This window comes from Pelobates fuscus, chromosome 4, assembly GCF_036172605.1.
Source record: "Pelobates fuscus isolate aPelFus1 chromosome 4, aPelFus1.pri, whole genome shotgun sequence".
Lineage (NCBI taxonomy): Eukaryota > Metazoa > Chordata > Amphibia > Anura > Pelobatidae > Pelobates > Pelobates fuscus.
This window is the reverse complement of record NC_086320.1, coordinates 209,919,910-209,945,860: the sequence shown is the minus strand read 5'-3', so window position 1 is coordinate 209,945,860 and position 25,951 is coordinate 209,919,910. Positions and strand designations below refer to the sequence as shown.

At 38.9% G+C, this 25,951-nt stretch overlaps 1 protein-coding gene across 1 annotated transcript in view; it reads right to left on the bottom strand.

Moving 5' to 3' along the window:
• The window catches only part of PTPN3 (protein tyrosine phosphatase non-receptor type 3), a 263,560-nt gene that overhangs the window by 193,528 nt on the left and 44,081 nt on the right, over window positions 1-25,951 (bottom strand). The window lies entirely within an intron of this gene.

Sequence of the window (25,951 nt, the reverse complement as noted above, 5' to 3'; positions counted from 1 at the left end):
TATTCTTTGTCCTCTGGGTGGCCGCCATTCGGGAAACAAACACGTGGCGGCGGCCATCTTAAAACTACCGAACCTGCGGTGTTTTGCCGTCGAGTGTCTGGAACTAAAATCGGACACTTGACTAGGCAAACACCGCTGAGACCTCCATACTTCCAGAAATTCGTATAGAAACTACCGAATGACCCGCCGTTCGGTAGAAAGAACCCCACAAACAAGGGAATTCATTCAAACCCTATCCAGGCTCTATAACACAGGCAATTTGTCTGTTGTCATTCCCTTGTTTGTGACCGACCGCAGGGCCAAAATGCATGGAACTGTTTTCGGATACTTTACCCATGCGGTCGGTCAAATCTTTGGAACCCCATATCTCACGAACCGTTCATCCGAATGACTTGAATTTTGAATATGTTGTCCCCCTGAATAAGGGCTATCCAGCAATGCTGGATTTAAAGGTGTACCCCCGGGTTTTGGGGTACATCCAGAACTTGGCTGAAAAGGTGTACCGGATAATTGGGTTTAATGTTATCTGAGGGGAGGGGATGTGTGGGCTGAACCATGTATGTGATTGGATATTTTATGCCTCCCCCTGGGTGTGGACTGTATGTGTATTATTGTAATAAAAGCCGGGCTGGATGAGCCAGTCCAGAGTTCCTGTTTTACCCTCAAAGTGATGTGTTGTCTCATTATTGGGGGGAAGGATTTATTGCATGCTGTTCCAGTTGACTGCTAGGAGTACAAGCCTATTCGTATGGTTCCTATTCAATGGTCTACAGCATTCATATGCTTGGGAGAATTTAAAAGGTTTCTCGGATTCGGTGATTGTGGTGTCTGCCAGAGTGCTTGGAGTCCTCAGGAAGCACTAGGAGCATCCATTAACGGAGGTACCAAGTCGGGGTGCCAGGTGATCCGTTACAATATGACATTTATCAATGACATCTTTCTTGTCTGGTCTGGAAGTGAAGCAGAGTTGTGATGCATTCTTAAGAACTTTGATCTTTGGTCCAGTGAGATTTTCATATAAATATGGTCAGACAGTTGAATTTCAGGATTTGCAAATCACTGATCATTGCTACAAAAAAAAATGTTTTTTTTTAAAAAAATACTAAATGATTCAGACAGAAATAATACTAAATGATTCAGAGAGAGATGGGATACAGTGTGCAGACTACTAAACAAGCTCAGATCAATGCCAGTTCTAAGTTACCCCTTGGAGGATACACGAAAGCTACAATGAGCCGTCTGTCAGGACTGGCTCGTCCATTAGGCGTCCATTGGGGTCATGGCTCCACGCAGCACCTGGACATTTTGCCACCCCTGTACACTTTAACCTGCTGTTAGAGGCCCTGGCCGGCTTATTATTATTATTATTATTATTATTATTATTGCCATTTATATAGCGCTAACAGATTCCGTAGCGATTTACAATATTGTGAGAGGGGGATTTAACTATAAATAGGACAATTACAAAAAACTTACGGGAACAATAGGTTGAAGAGGACCCTGCTCAATCGAGCTTACATTCTATAGGAGGTGGGGTGTAAAACACATTAGGACAGGAATTTGCAGTCAAATAAGGTGGGCTGCCCTTTAGGAGAGAGCAAGAGACAGGTATGTGAGGTAGAGGTTAGTCTTGGAGGCCATACGCTTTCCTAAAGAGATGGGTTTTAAGGCACTTCTAAAAGATGCAAGACTAGGGGAGAGTCTGATGGCGGTAGGCAGGCTATTCCATAGGAAGGGAGCCACCCGCGAGAAGTCCTGCAAGCGTGAGTTGGCCGTACGTGTGCGGACAACGGACAGGAGGTGGTCACGGGCAAAGCGGAGAGACCGCGAAGGGACATACCTATGGATCTGTGAGGTGATATAAGAGGGGCTAGAGTTGTTCAGTGCTTTATAGGTGTGAATTAATACCTTGAATTGACTCCTATAGCATACAGGAAGCCAATGTAAGGACTGGCAGAGAGGTGAGGTGTGAGAGAACTGACTAGAGAGGAAAATCAGTCTGGCAGCAGCGTTCATTAGAAGGGCTACTAAACTGGTTCATGGATTGCAGGATAAAACTTACCAGGAAAGGTTAACGGATCTTAACATGTATAGCTTGGAGGAAAGACGAGACGGGGGGATATGATAGAAACATTTAAATACATAAAGGGAATCAACACAGCAAAGGAGGAGACTATATTTGAAAAGAAGAAACACTACCACAACAAGAGGACATAGTCTTAAATTAGAGGGACAAAGGTTTAAAAAATAATATCAGGAAGTATTACTTTACTGAGAGGGTAGTGGATGCATGGAATAGCCTTCCAGCTGAAGAGGTAGAGGTTAACAATGTAAAGGAGTTTAAGCATGCGTGGGATAGGCATAAGGCTATCCTAACTATAAGATAAGGCCAGGGACTAATGAAAGTATTTAGAAAACTGGGCAGACTATATGGGCCGAATGGTTCTTATCTGCCGTCACATTCTATGTTTCTAAGATTTTACCAAGAGCAGAGTGCTTTCCTTAATGATTCACACGGAACCATTTTTCGGTTTTATCAATCTACTTACAATTTGAGACTACAGGGCAGAGCTACTCTTGCCCCCCCAAAATTACTGATGATTTAAGTGATATTAAGTGATACAATAAGCACATTACATTTTTAAAATGTGTGTAGGTAAGTCATTTTGGATAATACATCTGATTAAGAAGTCTGTGACAAGATATACATACATAAAAAATAAAAAAAAGCATATTTTCCATATGTTTGACTGAGACGTAAAGGAAAAAAATAATTTGAGTAAAAAATTGTACCATGGAATAAAAAAATGTAATAATAATAATATTGCATTAACTGGTATTTACCTATTTTCTCCTTATATGATTATCTTAAAGATTTGAATATAATGACATCACAATTCGGTTCATTTCATGCACAGAGCATAAAATGAAAATGTGGAGGAGAACAAAAACAGACCAACTATAATGAAACAAACTTGGTATATGTAAATTATAAACCGATTGCCCTACATAGCTGTAGGCCAAGTTTACATGATATCCCAGGCCTTGCAGAATTATTATTATTTTTTTTAACACTGCATATGGCATCTTCCCATTTGACAAGTAAAATCATGTTGACATTCATGACAAACATTCGGTACAAAAGCACATGAGAATGGCTGTAGAAGGAAAACCTACCAATTATTAAAATTTCTGATTAGCAAATGGTCCATAGCAACACAACCACTAGCATATTATTTGCCAACTAGTCAATAAAATATTACAACAGGATATAATGAGGGTTTAGGAGTATCATACCACTTTGTCAACATATAGGTTTTGTGATTTTACCGACATACACATTATGCGGTCACCTACTCTGACCACATTCACAATGCATTACTACATAGCTCAAAAGGATAGATCGCAGGATGAAATAATTGAAGGAACAGGTTAAACCAGTTAGCCTAGGGACAGCTTTTCTTTAAATAACAATGGTAAAATATGTGATCTCAGCCAGGGCTCAAAACTATCCACACTGGCTTGTAGAAATGTACCCATTGTGAGGGTGCAAACAACTCTTTGGATGTGCAGGGGCAAGTATCTTTTAGGGCCTGGATAGCAGTGTAGGACTTGAAAGTTTAAGCCCTGGCCTCACACTTGGAATTTCATAAGGCTCCTCAAAATTTGTAAACTGGCAATATTCAATGGAAAATCCAGTATGCACACATGGTTAATCAATTTAAACATTCACCTTCCCTACATTAATGTACAAATCAGAGACCACACATCAGAGACAAAAGAGAACTGGATCTCACTTAAAAACACTGATCATTCACAGTTCCGTGACCAGACCCTATACTAGTTTACTTCTCATTTAAATGCAGGTTTCAAAAGGAGATTAGACAATTTTTCTACACAATAATCTGTAGGCATTTCATTATTAAAAAAAAACACTGTTTACTGCTACACTTCGAATCTATACTGGTTAGGAATTGGATTCTTCAATTCCTTTGCCGAAAAGTATTTTAAATTGTATAACGGAAAATGATGTGAAATGTCCTTTAATAATGGACATTGTTGCTTTGAGTTTCATGGAATCCTACACAGTCTAACAGGACATGTACAGTGCAGACCATACTCAGGGCTTAAACGAACATTGTATGTACCATATTAATTTGAGCTTACGGTACTGGCTATGATGCAGTGAGTCTTTGGGAGCCTTTCTCTAATTTTCTAACAAAAACATTCTATCCTCATGGCTCTGCAGTTGCTGGGGAACCAGACTATAGGCTTGTCAAGTGCACTCAGTCTTTCATTGCTTTCAAGGTTGGATGAGTTTAGATGCAATATCTGAGAAGTGTAATTTCTATATTATCCAAATGGCTAAAGACAGACAGGGGTTTGAGTGTCAGATAGGCAGGGCCGGACTTGGGATACAAAGCAGCCCTAAAAAAAACCCCAAAAAATAAATCTATGCCAGCCCCATAAGTCATTGTGCCATGTATTGTGTGTAATAAATATACACACACATACACATACACATACATATATATATATATATATATATATATATTACACACACTATGAAAGGAACAGTATTTTGAATTTGAAAAAGAAATATACCAATAATATGTAAGGTATATTACATATTATTGGTATATCCGAAAAAGAAATATATCAATACTATGTAAGGCTAGGTCTTGCCACCCCAGATGATTGAGTAATATATATATGTGTGTGGCATGACGTAGCCTTGTATAGTTTTGGTATATTTATTTTTAAAATTTAAAATATTGGTTCTTTCAGAGTGAAACATTTAATTATACAGTAAGTAACAGAGACAATCTCACTGACACACACAAGATCATTGATGCACAGGCTCACAGACAGACAGACAGACAGACAGACAGACAGACAGACAATCTCATTGATATACACACGCTCAATGACAAAAACACATGCTCATTGATGCACACAAAGAGGCTCACTGACAGGCAATCTCACTGACACACACAGACAAGCTTATTGGTACACAAACAAATTTAGTATAGACAAACTGACATGCACATGCTTACTATAGACAAGCTCACTGTCACACACCCACATGCTCACTACAGACAAGCCCACTGACACAAACATGCTTCAAACAGACAAGCCCACTGGCACACACATACAAGCTCACTCACTAGCAGCTACACACACACACACACACACAAGCTCACTCACTAGCAGGCACACACACAATCTCTGTCATGGCTGAAGCTTACCTGGCACTGGTAGGTGAAGTTGCCATTTTGTGACCTTTTCCTCCCGGAGAGGTTAGCAACGTGTGTGGGGGTGGAGCTTGTGTGCGAGAGACAGGCTTCCATACAGGAGGCAGGGCTTGCATGCAGAAGTGGGTCATGCGGCCAAAATTAAGGTAAATTTTGAAGGAAGACTGACAGACCTCCCTCCGGCCGCACCAGCACCTCTGTCTTTACTCCCCTTGGACTGACATAATTCTGATGATGTAGGCTGTCTGTCCGGCTCTGCAGATAGGGCCATCTTTAATATTTATTGGAACATGGGCAACCATTTTTTGGGCCCCCTGCACCCTGCCCCCTTCCACTCCCTGGCATGCAATCATGCTATCCACCCTAACACACTGGGAGAACTAAAGTAGAAAAGGGCCTAGTGCAAGAATTTTGGGGGGGCCTTCTTATCGCAAGGGTGGCTAGAAAGTAGATTCCTATCTGTTGTGCAATTCCAACAATGCTTTAACAGCTGTGGCTCTACCATTTTCCCACATATGTAGGGTTGTGTTTACCACTGAGCAATGTTTGTGTGTTTGAATGTAAACATGTTTTTGTATGGAGTATGTTTGTGTAAATGTAGGGGTGTGTTTGTATGTGATTTTGGTGTTTAACACAGAGGAGTGTTAAAGGATCACTATAGGGTCAGGAACACAAACATGTATTCCTGACCCTATAGTGTTAAAACCACCATCTAGCCCCCCTGGGCCCCTCATGCCTTCATAAATATAGTAAAAATCTTATTGTATTCAAGCTTGAAGCTGTAACTCTGCATGCTGTAAGAAAGGCAGTGTGCTGGCATCATCAGAAGTGGTAGTCTGATCCAATCACAATTCTGCCCTATAGGATTAGCTGAGACTGACAAGGAGGCAGATCAGGGGCAGAGCCAGCATGATTCAAACACAGCCCTGGCCAATCAGCATCTCCTCATAGAGATGAATTGAATCAATGAATGAGGAAAGTTCAGTGTCTGCATGCAGAGGGAGGAGACACTGAATGTTTGGATGCATTTTAGGCAGCCATGACACAGGAAGGATCTCTAACAGCTATCTGAGGAGTGGTCAGTGAAGTTATTACAAGGCTGTAATGTAAACACTGCATTTTCTCTGAAAAGACAGTGTTCACAGCAAAAAGTCTAAAGGTAATGATTCTACTCACCAGAACAAATTCAATAAGCTGTAGTTCTGGTAACTATAGTGTCCCTTTAATATTTCAGTAAAGGAGTGTGTTTATATGTAGTGTTGGCATTTGAATGCTGAAATGTATACACATATTCACATACACACACATACATACAGACACACCAGTACACATGCAGACAATCAGATATACACACTGAACCACATGCAGATACACAGACACACACTGACACCTATGCAGATACACACAGAGATACACACACATACAGATAGACACATACACTGACAGACACACACACAGATACAAACACTGACAGACATTCTGACACAGACACACACTGACAGACGTTAACACACACACACACACACACACAGACAGACATACCCAGATACACAAACACTGACAGATATACTGACATATTCAGATGCATACACTGACTCGCGGTTGTCGCTTCCTCCCATTCTGCCAATAAGCAAAAGTGCCCAGTTGTGCTGTCAAAGGGCCAAAGCTCCCGACAGGGCCCCTACTGACAAATGCCCTCTGGATGGCCCTAAGTTCATGGAATATGCCTGCATCACTGGCCTGCCCCACTCCGGGCTGGCCATGCATAGAGCACAGAAGCACATTCCTCTAATGATAAGCTTGAATTGTGCTTGTTCACTACAGTACCCATGTCTCCCCAGATGCAGGATACAAGGACAAGATGCCAAAATCTTGGGACTGTTGAGAAGTAGTATACATAACCACTAACCTGAACTGGTGCTTAGAATGTACCTTTAAATGTAAGCACTGTAGGAAGATTAACAGGAGCAAATCAGTATTTCAGCATGTCACAAATGGCACATACAGTGCTTTATTTACGTGTGCCGTTTTATGTGTAACTAGACTCTTCTTCATTTAGGCACATGTATTACATGTATGACAACACACATACATACATACACACACACACACACACACACACAACGTGAATTCTGAATGTATTGGAGGAATACTAGTTAATCTTTCAAATTGCTTATTCTCAAAGTTGTCAGACATACCATCTGCTCTCTCATATAAGACTGTTCAATGACTTTCACAGCTAAGACACTCAAGACTCTAATGCTGATTGCATTAATTAATGAAGATCTCACAGATATTCTCAAAATATGCAACTTAAAACTCTTCACACTCAGAGTACAGCTTGTGTCATGATAGAGTAATACCCAACACACAGAACTTAAGTTAACTAAATATAATGAGATTATTACAATACCTTAGAATTTAACGTAAAGTAATGGAAAAGTACAGGACAAGCCTGGGTCAGGGAGATAGAAGATATGAGACAAGCAAAAGATCAAGGGATACAGAGGTCAGAATAGTCAAAGTACACACTACATACGTACGGAACATCGACTTGACGGACGCACGTTCACGAGAGGAATTATGGGCACAACCTATGGAGCCATAGACTATAGCACTATAAAATGCAGCAGCCAGCAGCTCTCCTGCTTTCAGACGCGGCTACCAAGGAAGTAAGGCTGGGCAGGGGAATGAACTGCATCAGAGAGCACCCTGGGTCCAAGATCGTGTTGTATCGGAGCACGTCCGGTGGGCCCCGTGACAGCTGGATTTTCTGGCTTAGCTAAGAGGTTAGCATAGTCATATAGACCACGTGTAAAAAAATTCTCATATAATAAAGTAATACTTATTTGTTATGACTATTTATAATCATTTTAAGACACATGTACCAACATGTCAATCACAGAAAAAAACAGAGACAAGTTTTAAAAAGCAGTAATTTTTCTCAACCATGAAATACATTTTACATTTTGATGGTCATCAGAAATATTTAAATATTCAATTGCTTCTATGAATAATTTAATTTAAAAATACTCAACTTTCTGGCCATTACTAATCACTCACTTGTCACCGGTTATTCATTAAACAGGACTATTTAAAAGGACAAAAGGTCACTTGTAATTTCACCTTGCATTCATATTATAACCGGTTACAATAATCTTGCTCTGGTTTACCCCAGTTGTTGTGTCAAATAGACCCTATTGGAAGCATGTTCTTCCACATCTACTATATAAAACACAAGCATAGTTATCATATCCCACTTATATACACCATGGTGGTAGAATAAAACCATGTTTCATATAGTTATATTTTGGCTTCTTCATGGTTCCACATGTGAGTTAAGGTAGCAACTGGGGGTGTGGGGGAGGGAGTTTTACCATGATGTATATATGAAAGATTGTATAATAAAAAGTTTTTGTGTCTAGTCTGTGTTTTCCACTTCTTGTATCTCACACCGTATGTTATGTTTCGGTATACCATGTATTTAATTAATCTCAGCAGGGGCTGAGATTTATAAGAGTAGTAAAACTTAAAAATGTTAAGCTTAAATCCTATATAACCAAATCAGAAATAACTACAAACCTAAAACTTAAACATGCCATCTGATTTTATAAAATGGTGGATATAAAAAGGGAAAGGGGTTCTATACTGACAGCAGATCGAAGAAGTTAAGAGGAAGGACTTCTTAAAACCCAAGAATAGACCGTGACAAAGGGGAACAAATTAAGTTAATTTCCCTATATGAGACGTGGACACCCAAAGTGTTCAAACTAATTGAGAAAAGCATTGGCACTTATCTGATTGCCATTCAGGGATTTTGACATTTCCTAGACCACATATACTGATAAGAGATGCCCCTCAGTTATGGTTAAAGTGGTAAAAGCAGAGCTCCCAAAGGAGACTAAAAATAAAACAAACAGACTCTTAAAATGTCCATGCAGCTTGGTATGCATAGGGAAAATTATCTGCCCGCTCCCCTCCCCCCAGAAAAATAAAATCAGTGAGAGATTCTCAAAACACAACAAGTCAGCAATCAAAACGAAACTTATGGAGTTACCAGTGCCTGCTCACTTCAACCAGGCTTGGACCGCAAGCAAGTGGTGACAACATTGTGGCCTACAATGGCCTGTTGCCAAGCCATAAATTCAAGTAAACAATTACTCCTTTATAGATCATATACAAAGTGCTATAATTATATAATTACATGCATTAAACAAGAATTAAATAATTTCGCTATAAAATACAATACCCGTTACCCATTGGTTTGGTGCCTAATTAGATGTCAGATGACCACTTTCTATCACAATGACATCAGCATAAGACCAGCTTAATTCTCAAATGGAAAAGGCACAAAAAGTGCAAAAAACTAATGCCTAGCACAAAAATGTAAAGTAATAAAAACCAGGGTCCAATTAGAAACCAAGCTAAACCAAGGAGAAATATCTACTTTCATGGAAAAAAGAAAGTACGCCCTATTTGAATTCTCTGGTATAACATATCAAAACATAATCATCTGTTTCTTATCCGGTCTTAAAATTGGATGAATATCTTGGAGTGGGTACCCAAGTCTAAAAGAGGGGGCAATAGACTCAGGGAAATGTATTGGATGAGGGAAATGGATGCAATTGCTAAAACATTTGTGACACGCTTAACACCTTAAGGGCTGGACTGTTTTGGCCATGTTGTACGTTAAGGACCAGGGCTGTTTTGACACTTTTGTGGTGTTTGTGTTTAGCTGTAATTTTACGCTCTCTAATTTACTGTTCCCATACAAGATATATATAGGTTTTTTTCCAGGACAAAAGGGGCTCTCTTTACATACCATTATTTCTATCATGTAATATAATATACTTTAAAAAAAATGTTTTTCTAAAATATGGTGAAAAATGGAAAAAAATAAAATACATATTTTTTGTCCTGAGTCCAGTAAAACGTATCACAACAATATCATCAGTGAAAGTGCTGTTTGTGTGTGAAAATTGCAAAAAAACTTTACTTTCACTGACAATATCATCGCTGTGATATGTTTTACTGTTTTGAAACACTAATATTTGTGTTCAGCGAAGTCTCCCGAGTAAAACAGTACCCTCCATGTACAGGTTTTAGGGTGTCATAGAAAGTTACAGGGTTAAATACAGTGCTAGCAAATTAAATTCTCTGGACTTTTGGCCTGGGTTGTCAGGCAGGTCCCTCAACTTGCAATCAATAAAATTACTTAATTATGTAAAAATATTACATAAATACGCACGTAGAATTTAAATATATATATATACACATATAATTATATATTTGAAGTCATCGTGTTTATTTATGAAATTATTTATATGGATATATATATTGTATTATTTTGATTTATTTATATATACATAAATATATTAATATCAAAATACAGTTAGAATAAAATTTCATATATAATTTTTTTAATTAAAATGTATCTTAATTTAATAATTTGTATTTTATAATTATATATATATATATATATATATACACACATATACACACACACACACACATATATATTAATATAAAAATACACACACACATTATATATATATATATATATATATATATATATATATATATATATATAAACACACACACATATATAAATTATATTTTTTATTTATTAACTATTTATTTTTTTCATTTTACATATGCAGGGAGACTGCCTGTCAGCACAGGCAGTCCCCCTGCAGGCAGATACTTGGACACCTATGGCGGCCATGTGACCACTCTGTTAGAGCAATCACAGCGAGGGGAGACTGTCTGGGCTGACAGGCAGTCTCCCCACACTGGGAGCAACGGCGATCGCCACCGTTCAGGTAAGTAAATAATACGGCTATGACGGTTCAGTACCGTCACCGGTCCTCAATCGGATTTTTCAGATGACGGTCCTGAACCGCCAGGGGTTGTTAAGGGGTTAAAAAATAACTTCATCTAAATGTATCTTTTTTTAATGAATGGGGAGCAAATGATTGTCTGAAAGCATCCGCTGACTGTTCTAGCTAATCAGCAGTGAACCCAGCAGCACTCTGCACTTCCTGTTACTGAGAGGCTGGATGCGGTCAGGGGAACCTAGAATTCAGCATTGGAGGCAAACTTAGGGGTTAAACCATTCAAGACACACACATATTACTCTGATCCCTGTTTAAGCCTCATTTCTTCAAGACATTCAGGATATACATTTTGGAATCGATCTGAATTGTACAAGACACTCAAATGATTTAAAGTATCCAAATAAGGGCATGTGAGGGTTTTTGAAGATACATTTGCAGAATTGTGAATATTATTTTTTATAAATGCACTATTATGTATTGTTTGCCATTGAGCCCTTTTTCTAATTAAAAAAAGGACTATTTTAATCATGCATTGCTCCCTTCTATTTATTAAAAAAAAATAAAAAAATTATTAAATATTTTAAGAGGAAGGATACATTGAGATTGCTTTTGTTTTCAAGTATATCCTAGGGGATCATGGCATGAATAGCATAAAAGTTTGCTCTCTTTAGATATTCTGTGGTTTGTTTGTTTTTAAGTTTCAGAACAACATTATGTTGTTATTTTTATTTGGTCTTGATGTTTAGAGTCTTTTATACAGTTTCTTGATTCATATTTCCTAACCATCATGTTAATACATTAGGTTTTATGCACTATATTAGCACATCCTGTCCAATATATATTTTTAGGCTTATATATCTTCTATCACCCGTCATCGTTAATTCATAGAAAGGATTTTTTTACAGATTAATAATTTACGATCTATATGCCCTTGATGTTCAAAACTCCTGTTCCCTTTGGCTAAGGATGTAACTATATATTTTTTTCCTTTTCTGCTACAGTCACAATGTTGCAACTGGTTTTGTTATTACATCTCAACCCCATTACAGATACTAATAAGGTTTTACAATCATTCTCGTGTATGTATGTTGCCTCAATAACTGCAAGCCACAGCACTCCAATCAACTAGGAGGACATTAATTTACTTTAGAAATGAATATAACTTTCGTTTTTGCTTATTCATATTAAATATTATCTTGCGTTAATAAAATATTATCTTGTGTTAATAAAATCTTCCACACCAATATCTTTTTAATCAGGAAACAGCACTTTCTGCTATTATTCCCTTTTTCGTATTTTAGATAAAATAGATAATCAAAGTATGTTTTCTCTTAGATACAACAAAAGTCTATCACTAAGATTGCAGTGGCTTTAGATTACAACGCAACAAATGAAAAGGTGTTAGATCAATTGTTTTATTTCCCTTACATTATGACTTCTGCAAACCATTTTTGAAATATTTTAGAAATATATTAACTGATGCTAAAAATCCTACTTGCATTGATCTCACTACGATTTACTTGTTTAATAGTATGTCCTATTTATATGTTGTTTTTATTATTGATGTACAAGATTAGACAACACAAAAACTGTATTTGCAACTTGCTTATATGTACCTAGATTTCTATTTGAATTTTCTAATGTTATATGTCTAAGCTTGTCTTTACATGAAAAGTCCTGCCACAGAAGGGCAAGTGTAACTAAGAAAAACTGACCAGTATTGGAATACAGCGTCCCTCCGTTCCGGCTTCCAATACTGCGGCTTGAGGAAGAGACTTCTTACCAATCCAGCTGCTCCGACGGAGTGGTAAACTTTTTCATCCATACACTGCTTGTACTAGACTTTACAGTGGTTATTACAACTTTTTAACCACCTTCTTTATATGTGCTTAGTTTTTTTTTTTTTGAAGGTTTTTAACAAATTTGAAAAAAAACTGTTGTTTTTACCATATACAACTTGCGGTATCCTTTTAATGAGGCAATAACTCAATACTAAACTGTGGAGACACAATACAATTCCATATTGGTAAGAACAGCAAATATACTGTGATTTACCCAAATATTTTATATCCACCTTGGAAGTGGGAAACAGACTTTGCACTGAAGAACTCAAGTATTTCTTTTCTCATATTCCCCTTTTTTACAATATTCAGGGGTTGACTTTTTAGCGCCGACACTTTTTTTTGTTTATCAAATTCAATTTTAAGCTTTTAGGAATCACCTTTTTTAGTGTGTTTAGCAGCTTGCACCTAATAATGTTGATATATAATGGTGTATTTATTACAATGTTTGTGGTTTTTGATGCTATTGTTTTAATTCATCAGCCCAGAACTACACGGGAAGATCCTGTTAATGATCCCAAGGCAGCTGGGACCATAGTCACCAAGCAAACAATTGGTAACACACTACGCTGTGAAGGACTGAAATCCTGCAGCGCCCGCAAGGTCCACCTGCTCAAGAAAGCACATATACAGGCTCGTCGGAGGTTTGCCAATCTGAATGATTCAGAGGAGAACTGGGTGAAAGTAATTAGAGGAGACCAAAATCCAGCTCTTTGGCATCAACTCAATTTGCCATGTTTGGAGAAGGAGGAATGTTGCCTATGACCCCAAAAACACCATCCCCACCGTCAAACATGGAGCAGGAAACATTATGTTTCGGGGGGAGGGAGGGGGGCGAGGGTTTCTGTTAAGGGGACAGGGCAACTGCACCGCATCAAAGGAACAATGGACAGGGCCATGTACCATCAAATCTTTGGTGAGAACCTCCTTCCCTCAGTCAGGGCATTGAAAATGGGTCGTCGATTGGTATTCCAGCATGACAATGACCCAAAACACAGCCAAGGCAACAAAGGAGTGGTTCAAGAAGAAGCACATTAAGGTCCTGGAGTGGCCTAGCCAGACCTTAATCCCATAAAAAATCTGTAGGAGGAGCTGAAGGTTCGAGTTGCCAAGTGTCAGCCTTGATGCCTTAATGACTTGGAGAGGATCTGCAAAGAGGAGTGGGACACAATCCCTCCTGAGATGTGTGAAAACCTGGTAGCCAACTACAAGAAACGTCTGACTTCTGTGATTGCCAACAAGGGTATTGCGACGAAGTACTAAGTCAAAGTGGTCAAATACTTATTTCACTCATTGAAATGCAAATCAATTCAGAACTTTTTTGACATGTGTTTTTCTGTATTATTTTTGATTTTCTGTCGCTCACTGTTAAAATACACCTACCATTAAAATGATAGATGGATCATTTCTTTGTCAGTGGGCAAACATTCAAAACCAGCAGGGGATCAAATACTTTTCCCCCTCACTGTATGTCATGTGTTGTTGTTCATCTGAGGTTGTATTCATCCAATTTTAAGACCAGTTAAGAAACAGATGATTGTTATGTTCTGATATGTAATACCAGGGAATTCAAAGAGGGTGTACTTTATTTTTTCCATGACAGTAGATAGTTCTCCTTGGTTTAGCTTAGTTTCTAATTGGACCCTGGTTTTTATTATTTTATATTTTTGTGCTAGGCATTAGTTTTTTTGCACTTTTTGTGCCTTTTCCCTTTGAGAATTAAGCTGGTCTTATTTTGATGATGTCATTGTGATAGAAAGTGGTCATGTGACATCTAATTCGGCACCAAATCAATGGGTACGGGTATTGTATTTTATAGCGAAATTATTTAATTCTTGTTTAATGCGTGTAATTATTTAATTATAGCACTTTGTATATGGTATATAAAGGAGTAATTGTTTACTTGAATTAATGGCTTGACAACAGGCCAGTGTAGGCCAAAATGGTGTCACCACTTGCTTGCGGTTTTCATTAAAAGTGTGCCTGGATCTTCTATTTTTCTGTACTCTGAAAAATCTCATCCTACCCAGGAGTTTATGGACTAAAGGAAAAATGTGTGTAAACTAGAATGAAAGGCTCCTGATTGGTTAAGCCATTTCCTAGTTTGGTAGGGGTTTGCCTGCTGCTTTTACTTGAGATTTATCAGCATATACAGTAGGAACTTTAAAACGTATAATTATTTTCCCCTCATAATATTTCTGATTTATATATTTAGCACATTTAAAAAGTTTACTTACTCTATTCCTAAAGTATCCCTTTTAAATTACTTAAAGGATCACTATAGTGTCAGGAAAAAAAACTAGGTCCCCCCCCCCCACCCTCAGGGGCCCCCTCCCTTGGCGCTGAAGGGGTTAAAACCCCTTCAGTTACTTGCCTTAATCCAGCGCCACTAGATGCTGGATTAACCCTGCAATGTAAACATAGCAGTTTCTCTGAAACTGCTATGTTTACATCTGAAGGGTTAAAACCTGGGGGACCTGGCACCCAGACCACTTCATTGAGCTGAAGTGGTCTGGGTGACTATAGTGTCCCTTTAAATGTTGTACAAAATGTACGAAGAAGACATTTTGGGATGTGACATTTGTACAGGCCGACGCCCAGGATATGCCGTTCTTGGCACCGGGCATCAAAAATACTACACCATATTTCAGTTATTTATCATTTTATATATTGTACCATTTTTATTTGAGTTGAGGACACTTGTGAAGGAAACAGTGTTTAGAGCACAGTGTGTAAGCTCTACACTTCCATTGGTGCAGACCTCATTAAACGCTCATTCACGTTTCAGCACTCTCTAGTGAGTCAGAGCTCAGCAATCCGGACTCCCAGCATGCTCTCTGACTCAGTAAGTGCCGGAAGCAGTAATTACTGAAGTTGCGGTGTGTCTGTGTAGAGGAATGTGCTCAATGCATTCAATATTTACATACAACCAGCATACCTCTCTACCCCTCCTCTCCCTCTCCCCACACATAAACACACACCAAATTAGGGAGGAGAGAGAGTGAGACACTAAACAAAATTTTGGCCAATTAAAACCAAATGGAAAATAGGCAGTTGTGGCTGTAGGGCAGAGATGGGGAACCTTAGGCCCTCCAGATGTTGTGAACTACATTGATACTTTGCCAGCATTATGAGAGATGTAGTCCAAAACATCTGGGAGGGCCAAAAGGTTCCCTATCCCTGCTGTAGGGGAACTGGAGTTTTGTTACTCATCTTTGGCCTCAATATTTCCTTCAAACTGTCCATGTTTTATTATAGTCCCTAAATGTTCTAATTGGAAATTTTGTGTCAGGACAAGGCGATTGCCATAACAGACAAGTAAAAAGGGCTACCATTTTAGCTCCTTTGACAAGTAGTTTTTATTTTTGTTTTGTCTTTTTAATTTCCACACCCCTGTCATCTTTACAAGCAATGACTAAGTAAAGTTTGCAATGCAGTCATGTCAAAGACACGATCCAGGTTCCACATTTAATTAACTAAAGTTGTGTTTAAAGGACATTGTAGATTAATGCTGCTGGCTTCCATGTTTGTAATTGTTTTATCATTCCATCTTTAACAGCTTTAGCAGACAAAAGAAAACAAAACATTGTTCAACTTGACCCAGGGCAATTCTACACCAATACATAGGTAGCAGAAACAAACGGAATAACCTGACACCAAATGTTCTCTATTCAATGACAAAATATTAGATTTCTTTCTAATTTACGAAAAAGGATAGCACTCCATGGTCTGAAATTTGCTGAAAAGGAAATAAAATTACATTGTAAACTTTTTTGGCCACCTGTCTCACCTTTTTGTAACCTTAAAGTATTAGTAAAACATACTAAATTAACACAGTATTAGGAGTTGAATCACTTTTGTTTGTGTTTATGCAGCTCTAACCACACATCCCCTGGCTGTGACTGTCACAGCCTGCATGGAAAAAAATGGCTTCATTTTTAATCAGATGTAACTTACTTTTAAAAGTTATTATCTCCTGCTCTGTAAATTGAACATGAATTACATACAGGATGATCCTGTAGGGTCTAGCAAGCTTTTAACAAAGCAAGAGATAAGAAATTCTAAATTAACCCCTTAAGGACACATGACATGTGTGACATGTCATGATTCCCTTTTATTTCAGACGTTTGGTTCTTAAATAGAATTTGCAATAAAGTGTAAACATTAGATAACTCTTCACAGTAAGTGTTTAGGAAGGCTGTGTAAGTGACATGCAAGGATGTGTGACTTGGGCTGCATAAACACAATCATGTAAATTCTAAATAGCTGAGAATTGAGCAGTGAGACTGCAGGGGCATGACCTATACAGCAAACTGCTTCATTAAGCTAATGTTGTTTAGGTGACTTTGGGGCCCTTTAAGTTTTAGAAGAGAATGGAGAAACCACATTGCTCAGAGCCTACATATTTAGGTCACCAATCTCTTTCAACTAAAAAGACAAAGAAACTGGCAGATAGGAGGATGGCTGAAATAAATTTATTATTTTGCTGAAAAATAGCAGTTTTTGTCTACTTTTGGAGTATGTCACTCTGCATGGCTTGTAGTATATATACACACACAGAGCTCAAACCCTCCACTGGCGAGTTAAAACTTAGCCGTGGAAAGCAGAGAATCAGCAATTTTGAGTCTTACATGGACTCCAGAGGCTAGCAGTGGAAAGTAACTTTAGGTTCTGGCTAGTAGCAAGAATAAAACTCTGTATATTTCGTAGCATGACTGTATATAAACGTATGTTCTTCACCAATCATGTTACCTGTACCTGCAACATAGCTCAGCATGCTCAGCCACTAAGTTGTTCTTATACCTCAGTGATCGTTTACTAAATAATTTCACAGTCGCACAACCCATTATTGGGAAACCAAAACTTGGGCCCCTGTTTTTTTGTGGTTGTTTTTATCTTTTAATAACGAGAAATACCATTGCAGTTGCTCATTAAACTCAAGCATTAATCTATAAAATAGTACGTGGGACTGCAAATAAAATTTTAAATGTATGTTAAATGTACTTTGCCCTGTAGATGGGCTCTGTGTCCCTAATAGACAAACCAACGATTCCAGACGACCCTGGGGACAGGAAACGCAACGGCAGAAACTTAACAGCTATGGGACGCAAAACAAAAAAGCAGAAACCAGACAAGCCCAAATCGGGGGTCAATATCAGCGATTTATTCCGCCAAGCACATGGTGCATACAGGCCCAAGATGGTCGCCGATCGCGAGGACCACGCAGACTCCTTGACTTCACCCTGAATGAGAGCACTAGCAGATTTCTTCCTCGGATCTTACCGCAGACTAAACCCAAAACAGGTGAAACAAGACCGGTGACAGAAGCAACGTTAAAAGCACTGCCTGGGGGCCTACAGAAGACACTTCAAGCAGGTGTAGCCCAGCTATGCACGACCATTTAGGCCTTGGTGGTCACATACTGGCGGTGGAGGCCTCCTCAGACAAAAAACCCACAATCACTTATAGAGCTCCAAGTCGCTCAAGGCACAGCATGCAAACACGAGCAGCGCTTTGCAATGATTGAGGACCACCGACGCCGTAACAACTTGAAGGTCAGGTGGGTCTCTGAGGACAGAGGTCAGAAATAATACCTTGGATTCTGTCTTCAGAGTCCCAAGGCCTCAGAGAGCACCAGCAACAGCTCCCAGGGATCTGGTGATGCGTGCCTGCAACTCTGCTGAGAAGGTGGCTATCCTCACAGCTCTCAAGGGGACTACCTCTCTCGATGACCCTGTCCTTCTACGCAGACCTCTCGGGTGACACACTCCAATGGAGGCGGTCTCTACGGCCCTTCATGGCACTGCTTAAACAGCACAATAGTCGTTACCGGAGGCGCTCACCACGAGCTCTACAAATCCTGCAAGGCAACACCATGCACTTTATCTCCAACCTACAGGAAGCTGAAGCTTTACGGCGAACACTTAACCTGCCAGAGGATTCCTTACCATTTCCAGGCTCCCCAGAAACGGCTTCAGCGGTGCAGAGGTGGGACCCAGTGAAAGTTACTCCATTTGTCCCAATGGGAGCGTTGGCGAATAAATCTGCACCCAATCTAACCTGAACAATAGAACTCTCATTTCACTACCAAATTCCCAGCTAAGAGGAACTCATGCTACTCTTGTTACTTGCGGTTCGAAGTTAGTTAGAATGTTTGTTCGTAACCATTACCTTTATTGTATATAACAAATCCACCACATGATATATACCACAGCTGTCACCCCCTTTTATATGCCCTAGGGGTTCCTACACTTAGACCCCTCTCACGCCCCCCTTACACCCACCCCCCCCCTCACCCCCCATCCTCTTCCTAATGTGGGGAAAAGCTATACAGAAACACATAAGGAAGTTCAGGAGGTGTATCTCTGTTTCTTACAGAGCCTATTGCCCAGAGATCACACGTCTGTCTGCACTGCTTTACAGCAGGACAATGGGCTCCTTTTAGCTCGTATGAAGCCCTAACACGGTTTAAATAGTAGTTTAAAATAGCATGTTTGCTCAGACAAACTAACATACTGTACCTACTGGGCTAGTGTCACCCACGAGTATTTGTACCGTAGGCAGACCCGAGTGCACTCACTGAACTATACCACCGTTTCATAACTAGCCCCTAACAAGGCCAAGGTTCGAGGGGATACACCCGAAATGACATGTAGCAATTTAAAATAACCCTCATCTACCAAGCTAGATACATCAGGATACACCATACCAATGTATGTTTCCACTAATGATTGTTATGTTAAATATCCTTCTTGCAAAACACCTGTATGTCTTATCGTGCATGAGAGAAGAGTACAAATAAAGAATACATATTTTTTTTTTTTTTTTTTTTTAAAAGGCCTTTGCAATTCATTTAATCATGGATTCTCTTCATTGGATCTAAATTAACCCAAAATAGAACAAGCAGAGGCTCGTAATAAGATTTACAAAGAGTTATATAGTGTACTCTGATAAACATGAACCAAAGGCTTGTGAAATGCCATTACATTAGTACAATTACAAAACATGAGTAGCATGTGTGGCTTAGTGTCACTGAAGTTGAACAATGAATCACAAAAGGGAGGTGAAAGAATATTGCCCTATGTAGAAAAGGAAGAAAAACAAAACAAAACTCAAATAGAGACAATCAGGAAATGAGTAACACTATTGGCATTGTTCAAGGTGAAATCAACCATGTACATGAAAAAATGTAAATCACATAGCACGTTACAATATTATTTTGTTGGGTTGCATTAGTGTGGTTATTTCTGTAGTTTATGTATTAGATATTATCTAGCTACAATTGTTATACCTGTTCCAATCCAATCCATATTTGTACAAATGTAAAACAACAAATCTTGTGTTTATGTCTAAATAAATATGGACTGGATTGCACTAAACACGTGTTCCCTTTTTTCACCCCCATAATGGGAATTTTCAAATATTTGTACTTTCCCTCAAAACTTTGTGAGTGAATTTCCTCCTAATTAACAGGTGTGAACATGTAAAATGGAAAAAGCAAAAAATAAAATAAAAAATTCTCAAATGCAATTTCAAGTACACATTTTATGAACGATTATTGAGGTTTCTGTACCATTTGTACTATATATGTCTTCCTTTAGGCAAGTCATTTTACCCATATCCAACGCAAAATATATTTTAACTACCATCTCTGATTTATACAGGTTACTCTGTATGTTCAAATTCCACAAATCAAAATACAGTATTCCTTGCACTTGTTACATAATGAAGGCACATTCCTTCTATAAAATCAAAAGTTAAAAATACCAAATCTGGCAAACGTTTTCCAGTTCAGTTCATGTAAATGTAAGGAGAATTAACAGAAGCAAACATCCCGACCTGTCATTTCCCTTTCAGATTATATTGCCTGTACATAGAAAAAAAAGAAATGCTAATAAAAAAGGTAAATATTTTAGTTTCTTGCAGTAGTTTTTTTTTATGAACATGAGAACATTTACGTAACAGAAGCAAACGATAAAATCCTGAAAGTTGAAAGAACACTGCTGAAGAATAAAGTGGAAGAGTTGACAGGCATGAAGTAGGGGAAAGGAGAGTTTGTAATGAAATGTTTTCAGAAGGAGTGGTGCAGGAATGTGTTATGAAATCTACAGCACTAACGCAAGCATGAACGTTCTCTATTACAGGGAAAAATATCTGGGATTATTCATGAAAAGTTCCTTTAAAACAAATACAGAATGTATCATTTCTTTACACTTTAGCTTTTTTAATGATCCAATATATATTCAATTGAAGAAAACAGATAGTAATCCGCACAGTGTGTTCATAAAGATCCACTTCTTTAATACTCATTCATAAATAGACACAAACAAATGTATGGAAAAAGGCATTGTGAAAGACATGTGGGGAGAGGTGAATGACGAAAGCCACATGTAGTGTGGCTTTCTGGGATAGTTCTATATACTCACTACAGCAGCTCTGACATTAGTTCAATACTGCATATATTTTGTGCAAGTGCAGATAAGAAAAAAAAGAAAAAAAAAAAAGAATAGAATTTCTCTTGTGACAACAATTGTATTCAGAAAGTGGGTGAGATCATACAGACAGTCCTGGTTCTTTTATATATTTTTCTAGAAAAATATTGCCAAATGAAATGTACATTTTTGTACAGTTTGACTTCTTTCCTGATATCTGCCAGGCACCATTCCCTCCCCATCTGCCGCCTTTGTGTGGCTAAGTGTTGTGTGGGTGTTTTTCCCCTCCCTACTGTTTACCCTTAGGTTATCTCTGGTGTTTTAGTTGATCTGGGCAGGTACCCTGCTGGTCCTGTGACAGGGTTTTGTGGTCTCAGAGAAATGGCTACGGTGCTCTGAATAATCAATAAAAGCCAGGGGACTGCAAAGGATCTCAGAGAAAGTGCAGTCCACAAAGCTACCTAGAGCAGGTAATGAGGGCTCCCTCAAAGTCAGAGCCAGAACTGCGGGCTCCTCTCTGTGCCCGGATCCTTGATTGCAGCCTATGCTGCCTCATGGGTAATCTGACTCTACGCAGTAGACATAAGGTAAGAAATCAAACTGTTGGAAAACTGTTTGACTACACACATTGGGCTAGTCAAGTAGGCACTCCTGGCACCATAACTATTACAGCATTAAGTATGTATGTATATATATATATATATATATCCATCCAGGTGAGCATTTTAAGGCTTTAGAGATGGGTCATTGGGTCCCTGAAATGTGTACAAAGCAGAGGAGTACACCTGCTCCATTTGTTAGTTTATTACTGTATTTAAATACTGTATTTAAAGTTAGATTGTTTTTGTTGATACCACGCAGAATCAATTTGGAAGAATACTTAGAGAATTCGTGTTTTGGGATTTTGAACACACATATTACTCTAAGGCTGGAATTTGGGCATAAGCATATTGGGGAGGGGGTTCTAAATTTTATAAGGAGTTCCAATATCAACATGCCTACTAAGTATCCCTATTTAGGAGGGACATTCCATATTTTGGACCAAATCCCTCTGTCCCTCAGGTCACACAGTATAAAATAATTTTCTTGTATATTTTGGTGTGGGGTAAGGAAAAAATCCACACAGATTTGCAGCTGCTTACAACATACATGTCAGGGCACCGCGGGCGGCTGTAAGGGGAGGCTGCAATCCACTTGCAGCACTCACCCTCTGTCCCTCGCCACCCGCGGTCTCCCCTTCCCCTGTCAGCGAGCAGCGTCCTCTCTGCTCCAGGCGCCGCTCGCGTCCTCCTCCTCGCCTCCCAGCGGCAGCATGTATAATGCTGCACGCTGGAAGCTTGCGCATTTATGCGAACATCAGGGTCGGTCACGCGACCCGGCGTTAAAGATGCAGTACCAAAATCACAGTGGGAGGTGTAAATATCTCCCACGTGTGATTGTTAATTCTGATTGGAAGTTATCCAATCAGAATTAACCTTAGGATATATATACTTACCTTTCCTGTCTCTCAGTGCCCTGTCGTGGTCTTGTGATACCTGTATTGCAGTCTGTTCGTGCGTCTCTCTCTGGCTACCGATTATTTGGCTTGTTATTCCGATTTTCCCGTCTTCTCCATTCCTTTGACCTTGGCTTGTTTCTCGTTCTCCTGTTTTCTGGCTCCCTTTACTTGGCTTGTCTCCTGACTATTCTTAGTGTGCTTAACCTGGCCATTCTAAGGACCGGTATAGCACCATTTTCTTTCTGTGACCTGTTACCAAGTTTTTGTACAATGTTTAGAAATAACTGTGTAAATAAGATACATGGCTCTTGTTTAAAATAATTTTTAGTTGCATAAATTGTTATAGGTCACCTACAAATTTTTGTAACAGCACTGCCACTGGTCGCACTTCCATTCAAACCCTTAAAATTAAAAGTGAATATCTTAGTACTTTGGAAATGTTGGGAGGTACAGTTAGGTCCGGAAATATTTGGACACTGACACAGTTTTAAAAATGTAGTCTCAGTACGCCACCAAAATGGATTTGAAATGAAACATATTGAAGTGCAGAATATTCTGGGGTTATTTCTGGGGTTGAACAAGATATTTTTGTTCAAGGGGTTGAACAAAAATATCATATGACACATTTAGGAATTGCAACCATTTGCATACACAGTCCCCTTATTTCAGGGGCTCAAATGTAATAGGACAAATTATCACAATAATAAATAAAATGTTAATTGTTAATCCTTTCTCAAAAATCCTTTGCAGGCAATGACTGCTTTGAGTCTAGAATGCATGGACATCACCAAAAGCTGGGTTTCCTCCTTTGTGATGCTTTGCCAGACCTTTACTGCAGTTGTCTTCAGTTGTTGTTTGTTCGTGGATCTTTCTGCCTTAGGTTTTACTTCAGCGAGTGAAATGCAAGCTCAAATCAGGTTGAGATCAGGTGATTGACTCGGCCACTGCAGAAAATTTTAATTCTTTGCCTTAAAAAATACCTCCTGGGTTGCTTTTGGAGTATGTTTTTGGTCATGGTCCATCTGTAAAGTAAAGTGCCGTCCAATCACATTTGCTGAAAATGAGTAGACGAAATATCCTTATACACTTCAAATTTCATCCAGCTGCGTCGGTCTTCTGTAATATCACCAATAAACACTAGTGACTCAATGTTGTTGAATCCATGCATGCCATTACACTGCCTCCACCGTGTTTTACAGATGATGTGGTATGCTTTGAATAAGGAGTTGTTGCAAGCCTTCGCCATACGTTTTTCTTCCCATCATTCTAGTACAGGTTGTTCTTCGTTTTATCTGTACAAAGAATGCTGTTCCAGAACTAGGCAGATTTATTTTTATTTTTTTGATGTTTAATCTGGCCTTTCTATTCTTGAGGCTTATGGTTGGTGTGCACCTTGTGATGAATGATGTATTTATTCTCATCAAGTCTTCACAACATTCAGCCAAGTGAAGAACACTATCCAGGAGGTAGGCATACCATTTTCTAAGTCTACCATAAAGAGAAGGGGTTTTAATTACCATTAAAAGGATCCTTTTTAATTATCCAATTATCCATCACTAAAAATATGTTCAAAGTATTAGCGCTAATATACTAGACCAGGGCTTCCCAAACTTTTATGGGCCGAGACCCACTTTTCAAAACGGTAATTTTTCGAGACCCACTTGCTTTTAATGCATATTTTAAAAAGTGAACGCCATAGCAATCCGCTTTAGATGCACACAATTGGCACACCATGACAATTACTTTTAGAGGCATAAAACTGGCACACCATGGCAAACCGCTTTAGAGGCATACAATTGGCACACTATCCGCTTTAGATGCATACAATTGACACACCGTGGCAATCAGCTTTACAGGCATACAATTGGAACATTATGTCAGCTTTAGATGCATAAAATTGGCACACTATAGCAATCCGTTTTAGATGCATACAATTGGCATACCATGGCAATCAGCTTTAGATGCATAAAATTGGTACATCATGGCAATCAGTTGTAGATGTATAAACTTGGCACATCATGGCAACTTTAGGTGCATACAATTGGCACACCATAGCAATCAGTTTTAGAGGCTTGCAATTGGCACACCATGGCAACCAGCTTTAGAGGCATAAAATTGGAACATCATGGCAGCTTTAAATACATAAACTTGGCACAGCATGGCAATAAGCTTTAGATGCATAAACTTGGCACATTACGGTAATCACTTTTAGATGCATAAACTTGGCACATCATGGCAATCCGCTTCAGAGGCATACAATTGGCATACCATGGCAAACAGTCAGATGCATAAAATTGGCACACCATGGCAATCCGTTTTAAAAGCATAAAATTGGCACACCATGGCAATCAGTTTTAGATGCATAAAATTAGCATAACATGGCAGTTTTAGAGGCATAATTCTGGGATATCATGGCAGCTTTAGAGGCAGAAACGTTGCACATCATGGCAATCAGTTTTAGAGACATACAACTGCTTACTCACAGACTCAGAATCAGAAGTGCTGTGTCCTGCTCTTTCATCCAGGCACCTCACATTGATTATCCCAGTGGTGGAACTAATGTAGAGAGTGCCCTGGTGCAAATATGTTTTCTGGGCCCCCCTCTAGTGCAAGTGTGGCCAAAAGGTAGATCCCCATCTGTCGGAGAATTTCAATAATGCTATACCAGATGGGGATCTACCATTTTCTTATCATTGCAGGGTTATATTTGTGAGCAGTGTTTGAGCGTTTGAATGTAAGCATGTTTTTGTATTAAGTATATGTGTGCATGTATGGGTGTATTTGTATGTACTGTTGCCATTGGAATGTAGTGGAATACTTGTTTGTAATGTTTGCGTCTGAATGCATGGGTGTTTGTATGTAGTGTCGGACTTGAAATGCAGGTGTGCTTTTTGAGTGTTGGTGTTTGAATGAAGGGGTGTTTGTAGATAATTTGTGTTTTAATGCCGGTGTGTGTTTGTATGTAATGTTTGCGTTTGCAGTACGTGTGTAGTGGATGCAGTGTGTGTGTGTGTGTGTAGTGGATGCAGTGTGTGTGTGTGTAGTGGATGCAGTGTGTGTATTGTGTTTATAAAATATACATATACAC